Source organism: Lipotes vexillifer, unplaced genomic scaffold, assembly GCF_000442215.2.
Source record: "Lipotes vexillifer unplaced genomic scaffold, Lipotes_vexillifer_v1.1 scaffold951, whole genome shotgun sequence".
Lineage (NCBI taxonomy): Eukaryota > Metazoa > Chordata > Mammalia > Artiodactyla > Lipotidae > Lipotes > Lipotes vexillifer.
Genome location: NW_006793664.1, coordinates 1,702,497 through 1,719,856, shown reverse-complemented (window position 1 = coordinate 1,719,856; position 17,360 = coordinate 1,702,497).

Sequence of the window (17,360 nt, the reverse complement as noted above, 5' to 3'; positions counted from 1 at the left end):
CCCTTAATCCTCTCCCCGCGCATCACTGACAAGTAACCTCCTCGCATGCTTACAGCCCGCAAAATTTCTGCGCCGTTTGCACCTGCTATTTAAATAGGCAACCGTTCCTGATCCTCACTTTTAACACAGTTCTCCCAACAACCTTCCCTTTCCCACGCAGACGCCTCAGGAACGGAATCAGACAAATGTGGAGCAGTAGATGAAGCCTGCAATTCCTACTTAAGGAAAGGCCCAAAAAAGTCTGCCTGGTGCCGGAGGGTGTGCACAGCTGCCAGTCACTGGCTCCAAGTCCCTGTATTTTTGTCGCCCACGATACAGTACAAATGCTACTACCCACGCAAGTGAAAGTAGTCCAGATAATTTTGAGAGTACATATTTTCTTCTCCTATCATGGTCCCAGCGTTTATATACAGATACTGCTTACTGAGAAGATGCCAACATGCGAAATACTAGAAATTATGAACGCCAGCAAACCAGCAGATGTATCTTTAATGAATAAAGGAATTCTAAAGACGTTAATGATAATTTAAAAGGGGGTGATAGAGAGGGCAAATCAACAATAGAAAGGGAAAGAAAGGGAAAGCGAGGTAAACAGATGAGAGAAGCCGAGAAGGATAGGGGAAACATTAAAAAGCAAAAGCCCAGAACTCTCTCCATGCAGCAGTCATGAAGAATTTCAACAGTTTAAAAGCGCTATTGTTTCCCAATAAATTGAGTTATATCCTGCTTCCCAGGAAACATAGTTAGGAAAAGTAAGCATTAAAATATATTTTCAAATACTGTGACTATACTGGGTTTTTCTATAAGGAATATCTGTCGTTTCAACAGAGGAAAAAAATATAACATTCATACAAAGTAAACTATTTAGTGGATATTTATTCTTTTAAAACAAAGTATTATCGAAGAGGTTATTAATCAAAAGAAGAAATACCAGTGTCCATAGACATACACAGCCCACCCATGTATTCACATCATTGTAATCAATTTTCCTGGAATGGCATGGATTTCAAGTGGGAGATGAAGTTGGAGGTCTAAAAAAAATTATCCCTAATATTAAGCTCTAACAAAACAGCGTAGAAATGAATTATTTTATGTACCTATATAAAAATAAATATGTTCACATTTGTCATTTTTTAAAAGTTTATTGGGTTTTTTTTTTTGCTTTTTTGTGGTACGCGGGCCTCTCACTGTTGTGGCCTCTCCCGCTGCGGAGCACAGGCTCCGGACGCGCAGGCGTAAAAACTATCTCGTTTCGTCATCCCTTATTCCAAAGGAGAAAAAAACAGGGTTTAAATCCGTGAGCTTAGTACCTGTATTCCATGCTTTTAAAAGTGTTTTTTGTTGCTTTGTGAGTATGGCTCGTATCTTAGCCAGCCCCCTGACAAGTGCAAAGTGATTTATAATAATCACTAAAGTCAGTAAAACCACAATCAGTAAAGGGGAAACTATCTTTTATTGAGAGCCCTGGTATGTAACTCTTAAGACCATGATCTTTCCAACACACCTGTATATTGTTGCCAGGAATGCAGATCTGGAGAAATGTACACTCGTGGTCAGAAAACTTCCTTAAAGTATATGTCGTATTTGCTAAGTCAGCATTGACAATTCAAACATTTACTTAACAAGTAGTAGTTGGGTTTCTACTCTGTGCAAGGTCTGAGGAACACTGAGAGGTGGTACGATATACAAGGGAGTGCCTGAGATCAGGAGGTATTGAGAAGTCAGGTATTAAATTAGAATCCGGTGTTCCCTCCCAGAAGTCGGTGTTGAGTCCTACCAGGTCTAAGTTAAAGACCAAATTAAGTAGAGATGCCTTATTTATATTCCTTATGGCCAGCATATTCTGACAGGTTATAATTAAATGCTCCACAGGCTATCTTCATTATTCTCTTATGTAAGATGGGAATGGTGTCTGTCTGAAGTCACTGGGATATTATAAGGACAAATTAAGTGAAAATTTGACATTTAAAATATTAGATAGTGTAAATAGGTAGACAACACCCAATCTCTGTCAAAATATGTGATGCATCTTCCCCTCCACTATTTAGTATATTTCTCCTTAAACCCCCTGGCTCTCCTTGAAGGTAACCACAGGATTAGAGAGAAAACCACAGTATTTGCCTTTGACCACTTTGGGTAAAATTGTGAATAGGTATTAACATGAATCAAAAGACCTAAGTATCATTACAGTTTCTCCTACTGATTCACTGCAAGACCCTAACAGGTCCGTTAACCTCTCTTTTCTGTAACTTTCAAGCAGAGTGTGGTTTATAGAATATACAGATATAAGTATGGTCAAACTTCAAAAAGTAAAAGTGAAAAAATTATAAAATACTTTAAAAACAAATAGTAGGGCTTCCCTGGTGGTGCAGTGGTTAAGAATCTACCTGCCAATGCAGGGGACACGGGTTCGAGCCCTGGTCCGGGAAGATCCCACATGCCACAGAGCAACTAAGCCCGTGCACCACAACTACTGAGCCTGCGCTCTAGGGCCCGCAAGCCACAACCACTGAGCCCGCGTGCCTGGAGCCCGTGCTCTGCAACGAGACGCCACCGCAATGAGAAGCCCACGCACCACAACAAGGAGTGGCCCCCACTCACAGCAACTAGAGAAAGCCCGCAAGCAGCAACAAAGACACAATGCAGCCAAAAAAATAAAATAAAATAACTAAAATAAATTTATTAAAAAAATAGTAGACTGTTAAAGCTTAAAGGAAACATACTGCAGCATTTTGAAGAGGAAGGTGAATCTGAACAAAATTTTAGAACACAGATATATAAATTATGCTGAGTGGGGCTCCTTATTAGTAAGTAAAAATATTCATATTGGGAAATTTTCAGGCAGAAGTGTCTTTGTATTAATCTTCAAAGAGAAAGAGAATTACAAAGGAAAGTATTGTGAACTAAATTAGCTGGTATCAAGATAAAGAATTGACGAGGGTAGATCACACACAAAAAAGGATAATTTCAATTTACTTAAGTTTTGACCTGAAATTTAGGGAAACAGAGTATGTCAATTATCTGCTGTTGTATAACAAACTACCACCAAATAAAAACCATTTTATTTGCTTATGATTTTGTAGGTCAGCAATTGGGCTGGGGTCATTGGGCACTTCTGTTCTTCTTGCCTGGGTCACTAACAACGCTGTGATCTCCTGGTGCATAAGCTGGGGCTGCTTGGGCTATGGAGCCTCCATTGAGATGGCTTGTCTCTGCTCCCTGTGTTCTTATCCTCCAAGAGGTAGCTTGGGCTTCTTCACATGACAATCTCAGAGATGTGATATATACTACAAGTTCTTTCTAAGCTTTCCCTTGTGTTACGTTTGCTAACATCCCATTGGCCAAAGCAAATCATATGGCCCAACCAGGAGTTAAATAGGAGAGGGGGCCTACGTGTGGAGTTAAACATTGGGAGGTGTAATTCACTGGTTCCATTACTTTAACAACCCACCACAATTTACTTTGACAGAATATATAGTGATCAGTTTCTGGTGGATCATCCGGCTGGTCACCAAAATCAGTAGCATCTAAGGACTTATCCCTCAAACATGTTAAAGTTCACATTTCTTGTTCCTGTTCTTGTTCATAATCTGCTTCCATCTACCTATGAGATAGAGAAAAGAGCCTGGATAAGGATAGGGACATAGGAGGCAGTGTACAACTATGTTTGTCAGCTGGAAGTTTGGTGATGTAGCTGTTAGCTTTATTTTACCCTAACATTTTCAAGCTATGAAACACAAAGCATAAAAGAAAATTCTAAGCTCATTTAGATTTGGATATCCAGTATTATTGGACAGCAGATTATAGAGAAAGAAAATAGTTTACTTTTTATCTAATTTCTCCAAAATATATGCACGCTGAAAAACTTTGAACTGAATTATATGCTGTTTCTTATTTGTCATGAGTAGAATAAAATATAAAGTAGGCAGTGCACAATTATTACACGTACTTGCATAAATTAGGAAAGGATCTTGAATATTTTAAGATTAACGCTATGCATTTAAGATTATATAAAGCTTTTTTTTTTTTTTTTTTTTTTTTTTGCGGTACGCGGGCCTCTCAGTGTTGTGGCCTCTCCCGTTGCGGAGCACAGGCTCCGGACTCGCAGGCTCAGAGGCCATGGCTCACAGGCCCAGCCGTTCTGCGGCATGTGGGATCTTCCCGGACCGGGGCACGAACCTGTGTCCCCTGTATCAGCAGGTGGACTCTCAACCACTGCGCCACCAGGGAAGCCCTATATAAAGCTTTTAGACACTACCTAAAAGAAGTCAGTGTCTCTGATTTGTCATTTATTTGCTATAGGAAAGAGAACATATTTGGGGGAAGTAAAAATTAGTATTAGAGAATTAATCACAGTTCAGAACAGGGGTTGGCACAGAGTAGGCCCTTAATTTAAATATTTTTCAATGAATAAATGTTATCCTTCTAGGGAAATATATCTAGAATAATTGAACAGACAAAATAACAGTAATAAAAAGATTTCATATTTGAACAGGAACTTTAACTTTCAAATCTTTTTAGGCTCAGCGGCCATGGCTCACGGGCCCAGCCGCTCCGCGGCATGTGGGATCCTCCCGGACCAGGGCACGAACCCGCGCCCCCTGCATCGACAGGCGGACTCTCAACCGCTGCGCCACCAGGGAAGCCCCAGAAATCCTTTTTAAAACATGTTTCTCACTACAACTCTATAAAGGAATATAGAGTTAAATATTAAAATCCCATTTTGCAGATGAGGGAACTGAGGTTCAAAGAAGTTACATGATTTGCCCAAAATCACATCGCTAGTTGGTGGTAGGACCTAAATTATAGGATTCTCCTTCATTATGCTACCTTTCAAATACAATAGTTAAAAGTAATGTCAAAGGACAAAAACTGCTTTCTACATTACATGAAAATGTCCTTACAAAACCAATACAATAATAATGGCATTCATTTGGCTTTTTTCCTTGCCACACCACACGGCATGTGGGATCTTAGTTCCCTGACCAGGGATCCAAACCGCACCCTCTGCATTGGACTGCCAGGGAATTCCATACTTAGCTTTTAAATAGACTGTAAACTTCTGAAAGGCAGTACGTGACTTCTAGTCATTCTCTCACTCAGTCCAAAAATATTAGCCAGGGGCTTTGCTAGAAAGTAGTATAAAATACGGTCTCTGTCCTTGAAGAGCTCGCAGTCTAATTGGGGTGGTGGGGAGGAAAAACGGGGTGGGGAAGGGAGGCATAAAGCAATGTAATACATATTATAAGAAAGGTATTACCGAGTTCTAGGGTGACAAGAGGAGAGCTATTTCTGCTTTGTGGGAGTTAAGGAAATTTCAAATGTTACCTTTCCTGGGAATCTAAGTCATTTTGCTTTCTGAATTTCTTCTATTTATTATACCATTTAGGTATGTTGAACTAACCTTTTAGATACTCAAAAGATATGGGACTACACTAAACAATTTTTAAGTTGGTTTACAAACTTTAACACAGTAAATATTTCATCCTTCAAAACTTGATTCCTAAATTTAAAAAACAAAAGTCTTCCAATGGGTGTACATTTGCTCATAACCTAAAGGAAGTTTAGCATAGTGAAAAAACTGCCAGACAAAATGGAAGAGTCTTTTAATAGCTCTCTATAGAAATAGTCAAACCTATATTGTTTCAGGAGGTTTACAAATAAGTGAGGAACAGTTTTTTAAAAGGACAGGAGGGATAATATTTACATCTTTTCTGACAAAAGAGTCCAGATTCAGTGAATTTGGGGAAAGACCTTTTTTCACCTATGGGTTGATGACCTCATATGAACTATGAAGAGGAACAAAGCAAATAAAATCTCTGTCATGAAGGAGCTTATTTACAATATAGTTCATTGGTTCATTCATTCAATATAGATGCTTCTTCAGGAAAAGAAAATCAGGGAAAGGGCAAAACTTACAAATTCATAGCACAGAAAAGAGCCAAAATTGAAGCTTGAGATATAATAATCTTATTTTTTTATCATGGTAAAATATACACAAAATTTACAATTTTAGTCATTTTTAATATAATTAGTGGCATTAATGCTTTCACATTGTTGCACAACATCACCACTATCCATCTCCAGAATATTTTTGTCATTGTGTACTGAAACTCTGTACCCATTAAATAATAACTCCCCATTCCCTTCTCCCCTTGGGAATTTCTACCCTAATTTCTGTTGCTATGACTTGCCTATTTTAGGTACCTCATGTAAGTGGAATCATATAATATTTGTCCCTTCCTGTCTAGTTTCTTTCATTTAGTGTAACGTTTTCAAGGTTCATCCATGTTGTAGCGTGTGTCAGAATTTCGTTACTTTTTATGGCTGAATATTTCATTACTTGTATATACCACATTTTGCTTATCCAGTCATCTGTTGATGGACATTTGTTTATCCAGTCATCTGTTGATGGACATTTGGGTTGCTTCCATCCTTTAGAAGCATAATTGTGAATAATGCTGCTCTGAATATGGGTGTATAAATATCTGTTTGAGACTCTGCTTTCAGTTCTTCTGGGTATACATCCAGAAGTGAAATTGCTAGGTCAGATGGTAATTCTGTGTTAAATTTTTTGAGGAACTGCCATAGTTTTCCACAGCAGCAACACCATTTTACATTCCAGGAGCAATGCACAAGGGTTCCTTTCTCTCCCCATCTTTGCCAACCCTTGTTATTTTCTGTTTGTTTTGTTTTGTTTTAATAGCCATCCCAATGTGTGTGAGGTGATACCTCATGGTTTTAATTTGTATTTCCCTAATGATTAATGCTATTGAACACCTTTCCATGTGCTTATTGGCCATCTTCTTTGGAGAAATGGCCGTTCAACTCCTTTGTATAATAAACTTCTGACCACAGGGTAGACAACCATCCCTGGAAAATGGTGTCAGCATATTTTTTCAAGCAAAATTAAGTGAAATCCTTCCTTTTAGCCTCCTAAAATGACAGAGAAATGATTCTCTGTGCTTGTTGGTAGTTACGACCAATAAGTACGAAATGCATAATGAAGAACAAAAATAGAGCCAATTCCTTAATGAGACTCCCTAGGACATGGCTAACCAGTTCCTTTCCCTATACTTTCATGTAAAAAATATTGGGTACCTATTGTATTAATTTCCTGTTGCTGCCATAACAAATTACTACAAACTTAGTGGTTTAAAACAACACAAATTTATTCTCTTACCTTTCTGGAGGTCAAAATCTAAAATCAAGGTATGGGCTGGGCTGCATTTCTTCTGCAGGCTTCAAGGGGAGAATCTCCTTTCTTTTGTCAGCTTCCAGATGTACCTTCAATTCTTGGCTCACAGCCCCTTACTCCAACCTCTTCCTGCTTCTTTTTTTAAAATAAAAAATTTTTAACCCAGTTTTATTGAGGTATAATTGACATATAACATTAAGGTGTACAACAAAATGATTTATGTACATATTACGAAATGATCACTGCAAGTGTTGTTAACATTGATTACCTCACACATATACAAATTTCTTTTCCTTAGGATGAAAATTTTTAAGATCTATTCTTTCAGCTACTATCAAATATACAAGAGGGTATTAACTATAGTCACCATGCTGTGTATTACAACCTCTTGCTTCTAGTGCCATGTCTTTTATTACTGACCCTGAATTTCTTGCCTCCCCTCTTATAAGGACGCTTATGATTACATTGAGCTCACCTGGGATAACCTAGGTTGATTTTCCCATCTGAAGTCCCTTAATCACAAAGTTCCTTTTGCCATGTAAAGCATCATATTCACAGGTTTGGGAATAGGAGGTGGGCATCTATGGGGCACCATTGTTCTACCGCACCTACTATGTGCCTGCGAATTCAAAAGCGAAAAACTGCTGCCTTCAATACATTGGACAGAAATCATTTTTCTTAGATTTTTAAAAAATTTACTTATTTATTTTTGGCTGTGTTGGGTCTTCGTTTCCGTGCCAGGGATTTCTCTAGTTGCGGCGAGCGGGGTCCACTCTTTATTACGGTGCGCGGGCTTCTCTTGTTGCGGAGCACAGGTTCCAAACGCGCAGGCTCAGCAGTTGTGGCTCACGGGCCCAGTTGCTCCGCGGCATGTGGGATTTTCCAGATCAGGGCTCGAACCCATGTCCCCTGCGTTGGCAGGCAGATTCTCAACTACTGCGCCACCAGGGAAGCCCCGAGAAGCCCCTCCTAGATTGTTTTAACTACCCATCTCATTTACCAGTAGTCAGAGGACTTTCTAATGTGTTACCAGACCCTGGCCCATAAAGCTAACTAATTCTTTGAACTGAACTTTGCTGACAGAAATAATCACAGACACTGCCGCCTTCGTATTTATTATCATTGCTGCTGTTCGGGTACAAGATAATTAAAGCAGCTTTCCCCACGACATCAGCCACTGCAACAACTAGGTCCACCCGCACTGCGGTTAACAGCCGAGAGGCAGCATTAGTAACACCCTGGCGGGGCACCGGGCAGCCGAAGGCGTGGAGATCACTCTCTTCCCGCGTCCCTTGCCATTCGAGAGGAGGGTCGTCGGACAGGCCTCGCGCCCCACGCCGGCCGGAGCGGGGCCGGCCCGCCGCGCTCTGTGACGCCCGCCGCGAAGAGCGGCGCCGCGCGGGGCCTCTGGCACCGCCCCGTTCCCACGGGACTCGCCGCTTCCACCTGCGACCTCTTTTCCAGTTCCGCTCTCTCCGCCTCCGGAAGCTCGAGCCGCCGCCGGGGCAGCGTGGAGGGGCTGCGGGAACGCGTGCGCGTGCGCGAGGCCGGAACGCCGCGGGCGGCACTGGGCTGTTGCGGTGGTCGCGGTACCCAGGTGAGCGGCGCGCGGGCGACTCTTCCTCCCCTCGCAGAGCCCCCGCCTCCCGTTCGGGATCCGTTTTCCTCCCCGGAGCCCAGGCCTCGGCGAGCACGCAGGGTCGGTATGCGGAAGCCGGCGCGGGAGGTTAGGAAGGCGGGCCGGCCGGGCCCCCAGCCCTGCGTCCCGCCTCCTCTGCGGCCCGGGCAGACCCTCGGACTGCGGGTGTAACCACCGCGGAGGCGTCCGGGCCGGATGGACTACGGGGCCCGCAGCCCCAGCCGGCCGCGGTGGGACGGCCCGGCCTGCCCTGGGGCGCGTTCGCGGGTGGCTTGGGGGTCGGGGTCGGCCGTGAATTTAAGACGTGGTCGCGACCCGGCTCAGGTCACCGCCGCCCACCTCCGGGGACTTGACCCTGACCCCTGAGGCGGGAGGGGAATGTCAGTTATTATCCGCTACCTAGCGGGATCAGGAGGGGGTCGTGTAAGGAACCAGAGTTCCTGGAATACAGGTATTTACTTTGGCCCGAGATTTTCGTGTACCCAATCGGTTACCTTCTTTGGACCAAATCATATGTCAAACTACAGAAATGTAATGTCACAGTATCAAAATGGCAGTTAAAAATGCCAGATTCCTATTTGTTTGTTTTCCCGATGTAACGTGAAAGCATCAGTATTTCTATTGCTGGTTCTGCAGGGGCTGTACAAATTGTGTGTCCAAGTGATTCCCGGGCACCTTCGGCAAGTACCTGTCCTCACTGAGCACGACGAGCAGGGTTATTGCAGCCTGATGAACTGTCATTTGATTTGAATCTCACTAACTTTGAAGTGAATGTTATCAAAAGGATTGCTTAGTGGGACAGTTGGATAATTTTTCCGTTAATTAAATCACCTGAATGTTGAAGTCCTTACAATAACCGGTCTTTTGGATGTTATGAACCTAAACTTAAACCTGAAAAGTCTCCCAGGCAATGGGCTATGCACCCCTCTCGTGAACTGTGACCACTTAGGGCGACAGTTGCTTACACCTACTGGGGACTACAGGAACCTTGTAAATACAGATAAGGGGATAGTTGATTCCGGTGTGTGTGAGGGGGGGGATGAGGGACAGCTGTAGGAAAACTAGCTCAGGTGAAAGAGGTGATTGTTGTGCTTACCTAACTGGCTAGCAAAGAGCAGAACTAGGGCCCAGCCTTAAATCTCCTAACTCCAAACTCCATCAGATAAACATTCTTTGAATGTCTAGTATTTGTCAGGTCCTACTTTAGGCACTAGGATATAAAGATGAGCAAGATACCAGGAGTTCCCAGTCTGGTAAGACAGGAAAGGCGGGAAACAGCTTTGAAAAACAGGGATTTCAAAGAAGGATCTGTAATCATTTGGCTTACGGTTAGACTTTGGGATTTAGACCTAGTTCATGTTAGGGTTGGAAAAGGTCATAGCCTCCAAATTTATAAATTCCCTCTGCAGCATCCCAGCAAATGGCCGTCGAGTCTTTGCTCCAACATTATCTAGTGACTTACGGCTCCTAATTTTAGAAGGCAGCCCATTCCATTTTTCAGCAATTCTAATAAACTCAGAGCAGCTTTCGTATGCACTCCATCTGTTGATGCAAGTTCTACCTCTGGAGCTACAAATCTCAAGTCTGTTTCGTATCACAGCCCTTCAAGTATCTGAACACACCGTTTCTCTTAGTCATTTCTTTTATTCCTATGAGCCCTTGGTCTGTTAACCAATTAATCATAACTTCAGTTCTAGACTCTTCACCATAGCACCCAGGGCTAAGTGCTTCATTCAAAAAGATGTTGCAGAAAAACCTGAACGAGCTTTTTGGCTAACCCAATGGTTTGACCAAGCAGAATGTAATGCAAGTTGTCCTACACTGTATGTTGCTACCCCAGGTTTAATGACTTCCAGAAATGTCACTGTCCTTGCCAGAAATACCTTTGGAATTCATTACTCTCTTAGGAAAGGGTCCCAAGCTCAGCTTGGGATAGAGAGTCACAAGTTAATTCAAAGTTCTGAATTCTTATTACCTAGGTTAACAATTTACCTAAGGTGACTGGTTTATTTAATTTGCAATGGCAATGAAATTTGTTCCAGATTACTTTGTTAGAGGAAAACTGCTACACAGCAAATATATCTAGTAAAATGTGTGGCAAACACTGGCATATGTATCTAATTTTAACTGTACAGACCACTCTTTTTTTGCAAAGAACTGTTTCTAAAGCTCTGTTGCTAAACAAGTCCCATTTCCCTTAGAAATCCCTGTGAGGGGAGGGTCTTCTTGCCCACTGTTTACCATCAAATAAATAATATCACAACAATGTGTTTTAAAGTTCAAAAAAGGAAGTCTCAGTTCCTAGCCTTTTGGAAGGACCATACTTTGAAGCAGAGTAGAACAGTGGTTAGTAGCATGATCCTCAAGACAGCCTGTTTAGAATCTTGGCTGTGCCGCTTCTTAGCTCTATGGCTTCGGGCAAGTTCTTGGTCTGCTTCAGCTTCCTCTCTGCCAAATGGGAGTGATGAAATCTCTTACAGTTATTGTAGAGATTCAATGAGTTAATACTTGTAATGCACTTAGAACAATGCTAACATGTAAGTACTCAATACTTCTGGCTATTAGTAAGTAGTAGAATAACAGCACTAGTACAAGTGAGACTTAGTTATGTTAGTAATTTTATTTCCATAGAAATGTAAACAAGTTTTGCAGAGGGATGGAAGTTGGAATGATTTGGATGATTAGCTTTTTGAAAGATTTGTTTTTTTAACTGGCTAGGAAAATTTGTGCTCTGGGCTGTGCTATGAAACCATTCGCTTTTAAAATTTTAAGAAACTTGTAAAAAAATTTCTTGAGTCCTAAAGGCAGTCTTAACCATGGTAAAAACAGTAACCACAACTCCTTTATTCCAGCCCTTGACATTTTGGATTAAAGGGTGAATTATCTTACAAAAAAGGCTGACTTTGGGGAGAATTTAATGACAGTGTTAATAAGAGCTGTCCATCATTCAGCAGCTGATTTGTTTATTTTATTTTATTTTTTTAACATCTTTATTGGGGTATAATTGCTTTACAATGGTGTGTTAGTTTCTGCTTTATAACAGAGTGAGTCAGTTATACATATATATATGTTCCCATATCTCTTCCCTCTTTGTCTCCCTCCCTCCCACCCTCCCTATCCCACCCCTCCAGACAGCCACAAAGAACCGAGCCGGTTTCCCTGTGCCATGCGGCTGCTTCCCACTGGCTATCTACCTTACGTTTGTTAGTATATATATGTCCATGTCTCTCTCTCGCCCTAACACACCTCACCCTTCCCCCTCCCCATATCCTCAAGTCTGTTCTCCAGTAGGTCTCTGTCTTTATTCCTGTTTTACCCCTAGGTTCTTCATAACATTTTTTTTTCTTAAATTCCATATATATGTGTTAGCATACGGTATTTGTCCTTCTCTTTCTGACTTACTTCACTCCGTATAACAGACTCTAGATCTATCCACCTCATTACAAATAGCTCAATTTCGTTTCTTTTTATGGCTGAGTAATATTCCATCGTATATATGTGCCACATCTTCTTTATCCATTCATCCGACGGCGGGCACTTAGGTTGTTTCCATCTCCGGGCTATTGTAAATAGAGCTCAGCAGCTGATTTGATTTGTTGTTTTTCTTTTTGAACTCAGGTGGGCAGAATTGGATTGATAACGATCAGTCGTACTCTTTAGGTCTGTGATGACCTGTAATCACAGGCCTCTGCCCAGGTTCATAACTTTTCTCCTTTGTCCACTTTCCCAGCCTCATTCCTCCCTCCGCTTATAGGCTCATACTCTTAGATATTTAATGTACATCCTCCCAGCCCATGCTATAGAATTTTATTTATATGTTTGTGCCCTTGAGAATTTAGTTTTGTTTTGTGTGTGTGTGTTGTTTTTCATAATTGTATTGTCATTCATTTAATTCTTTTCTCTTGGTAAACATAATTTTTGTAGATCTCAGCTTATCCTTTTTGACTGATATGTAATATATCATATACAACATTTTGCTTATCCACTTTCCTCTTACTAGACATTGAGTTTCTTCTAAGTCAGTGCTGTTACAGCCAGGGCTGTGATGAACATCCTTGTACTTGTGCCCAGGAACACACAACTGGGAAGCATCAGAACCAAGTTTTGAGCCTGAGTGTCTGGCTCAGTTTGTTCTTTTTCACTGTGCAGACTCCCTGTCATCACTTACTTGCTTAGTTTATTGCATGAACACTATTACAATAACAGTAATGGAAATATTAAAAATGCAGCGGGATTGTTGATTTTTCAACTCTTCATTTTCTTTTTTCCCCTAGTTTTTGTTTAAATATCTAAATTGTATTATTAACCCAAGATGGATAACAATTTTGTATTATGCATTTTTCATGTTGATAATAGCACCTACATCAGGGGTCCACAAAATTTTTCATTAAAGGGATCAGTTGGTAAATATTTTAAGCTTTGTGGGCCCTATGGTATTGGTCATAAGCTACTTAACTCTGCAGGTGTAGTGGGAAAGCTGTCAGAGACAGTTCCTAAACCTGTGAGTGGGGCTGTGTCCCAATAAAACATTATTTACGAAACAAATGGTGGGCTGCATTTAGCCCAGGCACAGTAGTTTGCTGACCCCTGATTTAAATAATTATTTTAATGGATTCATAATATTCCCATATTCAAGTTTTTTTCTGTATTAAAAGAAATGCTGTAACGCACAGTCACAGCCACTAACCATCAAGGAAATGATCTCCCTAAGACTGAACGTCAGAAAAGTAAAGAAGAAAATGACTGACTTAAAGATTGAGCCTGAAGCTGTGACCTGTGAATATCACATGGGTTAAGCAAAAGCATCATAACCTCTGGATGCCACACAAAGGAACAACAAACTTTGAGAACTTCAGAGCAGTAGGTGAGGGTGGTGCTAATGCCTTAGATTTTAATCACATCTCTCATTTAAGCTGAGTCTGATCAAAACGGGGGAGTTGTTAAAAAGAAAACTACAGGCTCCAGATGGAGTCACGTCTGCTGGGCCACCCCACCAAACCGGGGCTTCATACCTAACCTACTTGAAGCTTCAACCTCCCCCAGAAATGTAGTCTTAACCGGTCAGTCAGAAATGTTCTGGTCAGCACCAGTGATGTCATCTGTCACAGGGTCCTGCCCATCCCCCAAAGGGAGATGAGGTAAACTGCCACACAGACCCCTTTCGTCCCCCATGGGTAGGTTACCTAAGCCTGAAATAGTCTTTTTTATATATGAGTTCCTTGTCTTTCCTTTAAAAACCTTTCCCTTTCTGTAGCCCTTTGGAGCTCCCCTCTACTCTCTGGGTGGGATGCTGCCTGATTCATGAATTGTTCAGTAAAGCCAATTAGATCTTTAAAATTTACTTGTTTGAATTTTTCTCTTTTTTTTTAACATGTAAAACCTTTGGGGAGGAGGCTTCCTTCTGTTGATTTGAATTTTAAAACATAAAGATGGCATTAATCCATGCTACGGGAAATAATATTTCTTGTATTTAATATTTATTAGGAATAAGTTTTAGTCTAATTTCTCTGAAATCTTTAAAATTTACTTACATCTTATTTCAGTTTAAATATAATAATGTGTTAGAATTTTAAAACTCACTTGTACTTAATCCTCTCTTAATTTATCTTCATTTAGCTTAAATTTTCCTGAATACTGTATACCATTTGCAAACCTGCTTAATTAATGGCACGATTACAATTTTAGTATATTTGATTTTCTTAAGTACCTCAAACAGCTAACAAAACACACTTATAGATCTCACAAAGGAAACCTAAGTACTTAGATGTTTTTTATAAACCTAAGTCTAAACTTAACTGATTTAATCAGATTCCCTTAAGTGTTTAAAAGTTGATTACAGTTAAATTTTTGCAAGTTTAATATATCAGAATCTCTTAGGTTTTTCAAAACTTTAATGGCAGAAACCTTAACCTATCATATTAATCTGTCACATTAGTGTTAATAGTATAAGTTTGGTTGCTTTTTAAATCATGTCTCTACCTACTTGTTTTTATGGATTGCAGGGTCACTTAAACAAAGGCTGCAGAGTATCATGGCAGATGTAGGATACAGATTACATAGTCTTTTATTGCTTGATGTGGTGTAATGGAATTAATCATGATTTGAATATAGTGAACCCATAATTGGATTGTTGGCTACATATTATTATTATTGGAATTTTGTATATACCTTTCCCTTGACATAGCTCATGTTATTTGCCTCTTTTGAATATCATTATCAACTAATGGCTTTCCGCAGAATTACTTTTTTATTTTTAAGTGTATTTTGTGTTTTTTTGTTCTTCAGTGCAGGGTTGTCCAGCTTGGACAGTGGAAGCCCCTTTAAACTGAATCCTTTGTTTTATTACCACTACTCTGGGCTTATTGTTTGTCTTTACTTCCAGAAATGGAATCAGCTGCCTTCCAAAGGATCTTGGTTTTGGGGGGTGGTTTTAGTGGAGAATAGTATTAGAGAGGTCAAACTCTGAATTCTAGATTATTAGTGACAGATACTGTGACACTGCTGCATAGACCCCTGTAATAAGAGAGAAAGAAAAATATGACTTTATACTGACGTTTCAAGTTTAATCCCAATTGCATGAAGTATTAAAATACTTTAAAATCAATTTTGATTTTTTACCTTAGTAGTACACATATAAATTTACAGGTCAACTAATAGTTTAAGATTTATAACCAAAACAGTGGTCCCGGCACCAAGTTAGCAGCAATTGCTTTGAACTTTTTAATCCATTTCTAATATTTAACTCCATGTGTCTAAATAATATGCCTTAATTTTTTCCATTTTAGAAGCCTGTCTACTATCTCAGTAGATACTAAATCTCTCTTACGCTGGACTCCCTTTATCACAATGAGACATGCATACTTTCCCCTTTTTATTGTGGTTGTGTAACAATATGTGATTAAATATTCGGAAGTTTTTCCTCCAAGCTCCCTGTACTGTGTATACATGTGTCTTCGAGGTTTTGTTCCTCTTTAAGAAGGGACAGAGGGAGCTTTTACTTTTAATAGGAGTTACCTCCTGCTGCTCCCCCAGTGAGGGCAGTGAAGGAGAATAGGACAAAGACAAGTACTGAAACAGGGAAGTTCGTTAATCCCCACTGAACTATTCCTACCAGAATGATGTGTGTTTGAGCTGTGGCAACGCTGATCTGAAGAGGTTTTAACACCATCCTTTCTTTTTTTTTTTTTTTTTTTAACATCTTTATTGGGGTATAATTGCTTTACAATGGTGTGTTAGTTTCTGCTTTATAACAGAGTGAGTCAGTTATACATATATATATGTTCCCATATCTCTTCCCTCTTTGTCTCCCTCCCTCCCACCCTCCCTATCCCACCCCTCCAGACAGCCACAAAGAACCGAGCCGGTTTCCCTGTGCCATGCGGCTGCTTCCCACTGGCTATCTACCTTACGTTTGTTAGTATATATATGTCCATGTCTCTCTCTCGCCCTAACACACCTCACCCTTCCCCCTCCCCATATCCTCAAGTCTGTTCTCCAGTAGGTCTCTGTCTTTATTCCTGTTTTACCCCTAGGTTCTTCATAACATTTTTTTTTCTTAAATTCCATATATATGTGTTAGCATACGGTATTTGTCCTTCTCTTTCTGACTTACTTCACTCTGTATGACAGACTCTAGATCTATCCACCTCATTACAAATAGCTCAATTTCGTTTCTTTTTATGGCTGAGTAATATTCCATTGTATATATGTGCCACATCTTCTTTATCCATTCATCCGACGACGGGCACTTAGCACCATCCTTTCTTATTCTAAACTCTAACTGTACTTAATTTATAGCATTCAGGTTTTCCTTGGAGGTCAGTCTAGGTATCCATGTTTGTGATATGCCTGACGATCTCTTATTATTTTCTTGTGAACCAAACTATTAGACTTACTTATTGTTCAGATCATTGGTGCTACTTGATATTATCCCTGTAGCCCCATTATCATTTCACTGAGTTATTGGTGTTTTTTTAAATTTATTTTTGGCTGCATTGGGTCTTCATTGCTGCACATGGGCTTTCTCTAGTTGCAGCGGGTGGGGGCTGGTCTTCATTGTGGTGTGCAGGCTTCTCAATGCTGTGGCTTCTCTTGTTGCGGAGCACGGGCTCTAGGCGTGCGGGCTTCAGTAGCTGTGGCTTGTGGGCTCTAGAGTGCAGGCTCAGTACTTGTGGCAAGCAGGCTTCAGTAGTTGTGGCTCACGGTCTCTAGAGCGCAGGCTCAGTAGTTGTGGCGCACGGGCTTAGTTGCTCCACAGCACGTGGGATCTTCCCGGACCAGGGCTCGAACCCGTGTCCCCTGCATTGGCAGATGGATTCTTAACCACTGCGCCACCAGAGAAGTCCGAGTTATTGGTTTTTTGGTGGTGTTTTTTTGTTTTTTTTCATGTTTCTCTTTATCTATTACCCAAAGTTCTCAGTTTTGGAAAATTTGCAATTACTGTATAAAAATGAAAAGTATTTGGAAATTACTCTTCCGTCTAATGGTTACACTTTCCCTCTTTTCAGATATATGTTTGCCGTC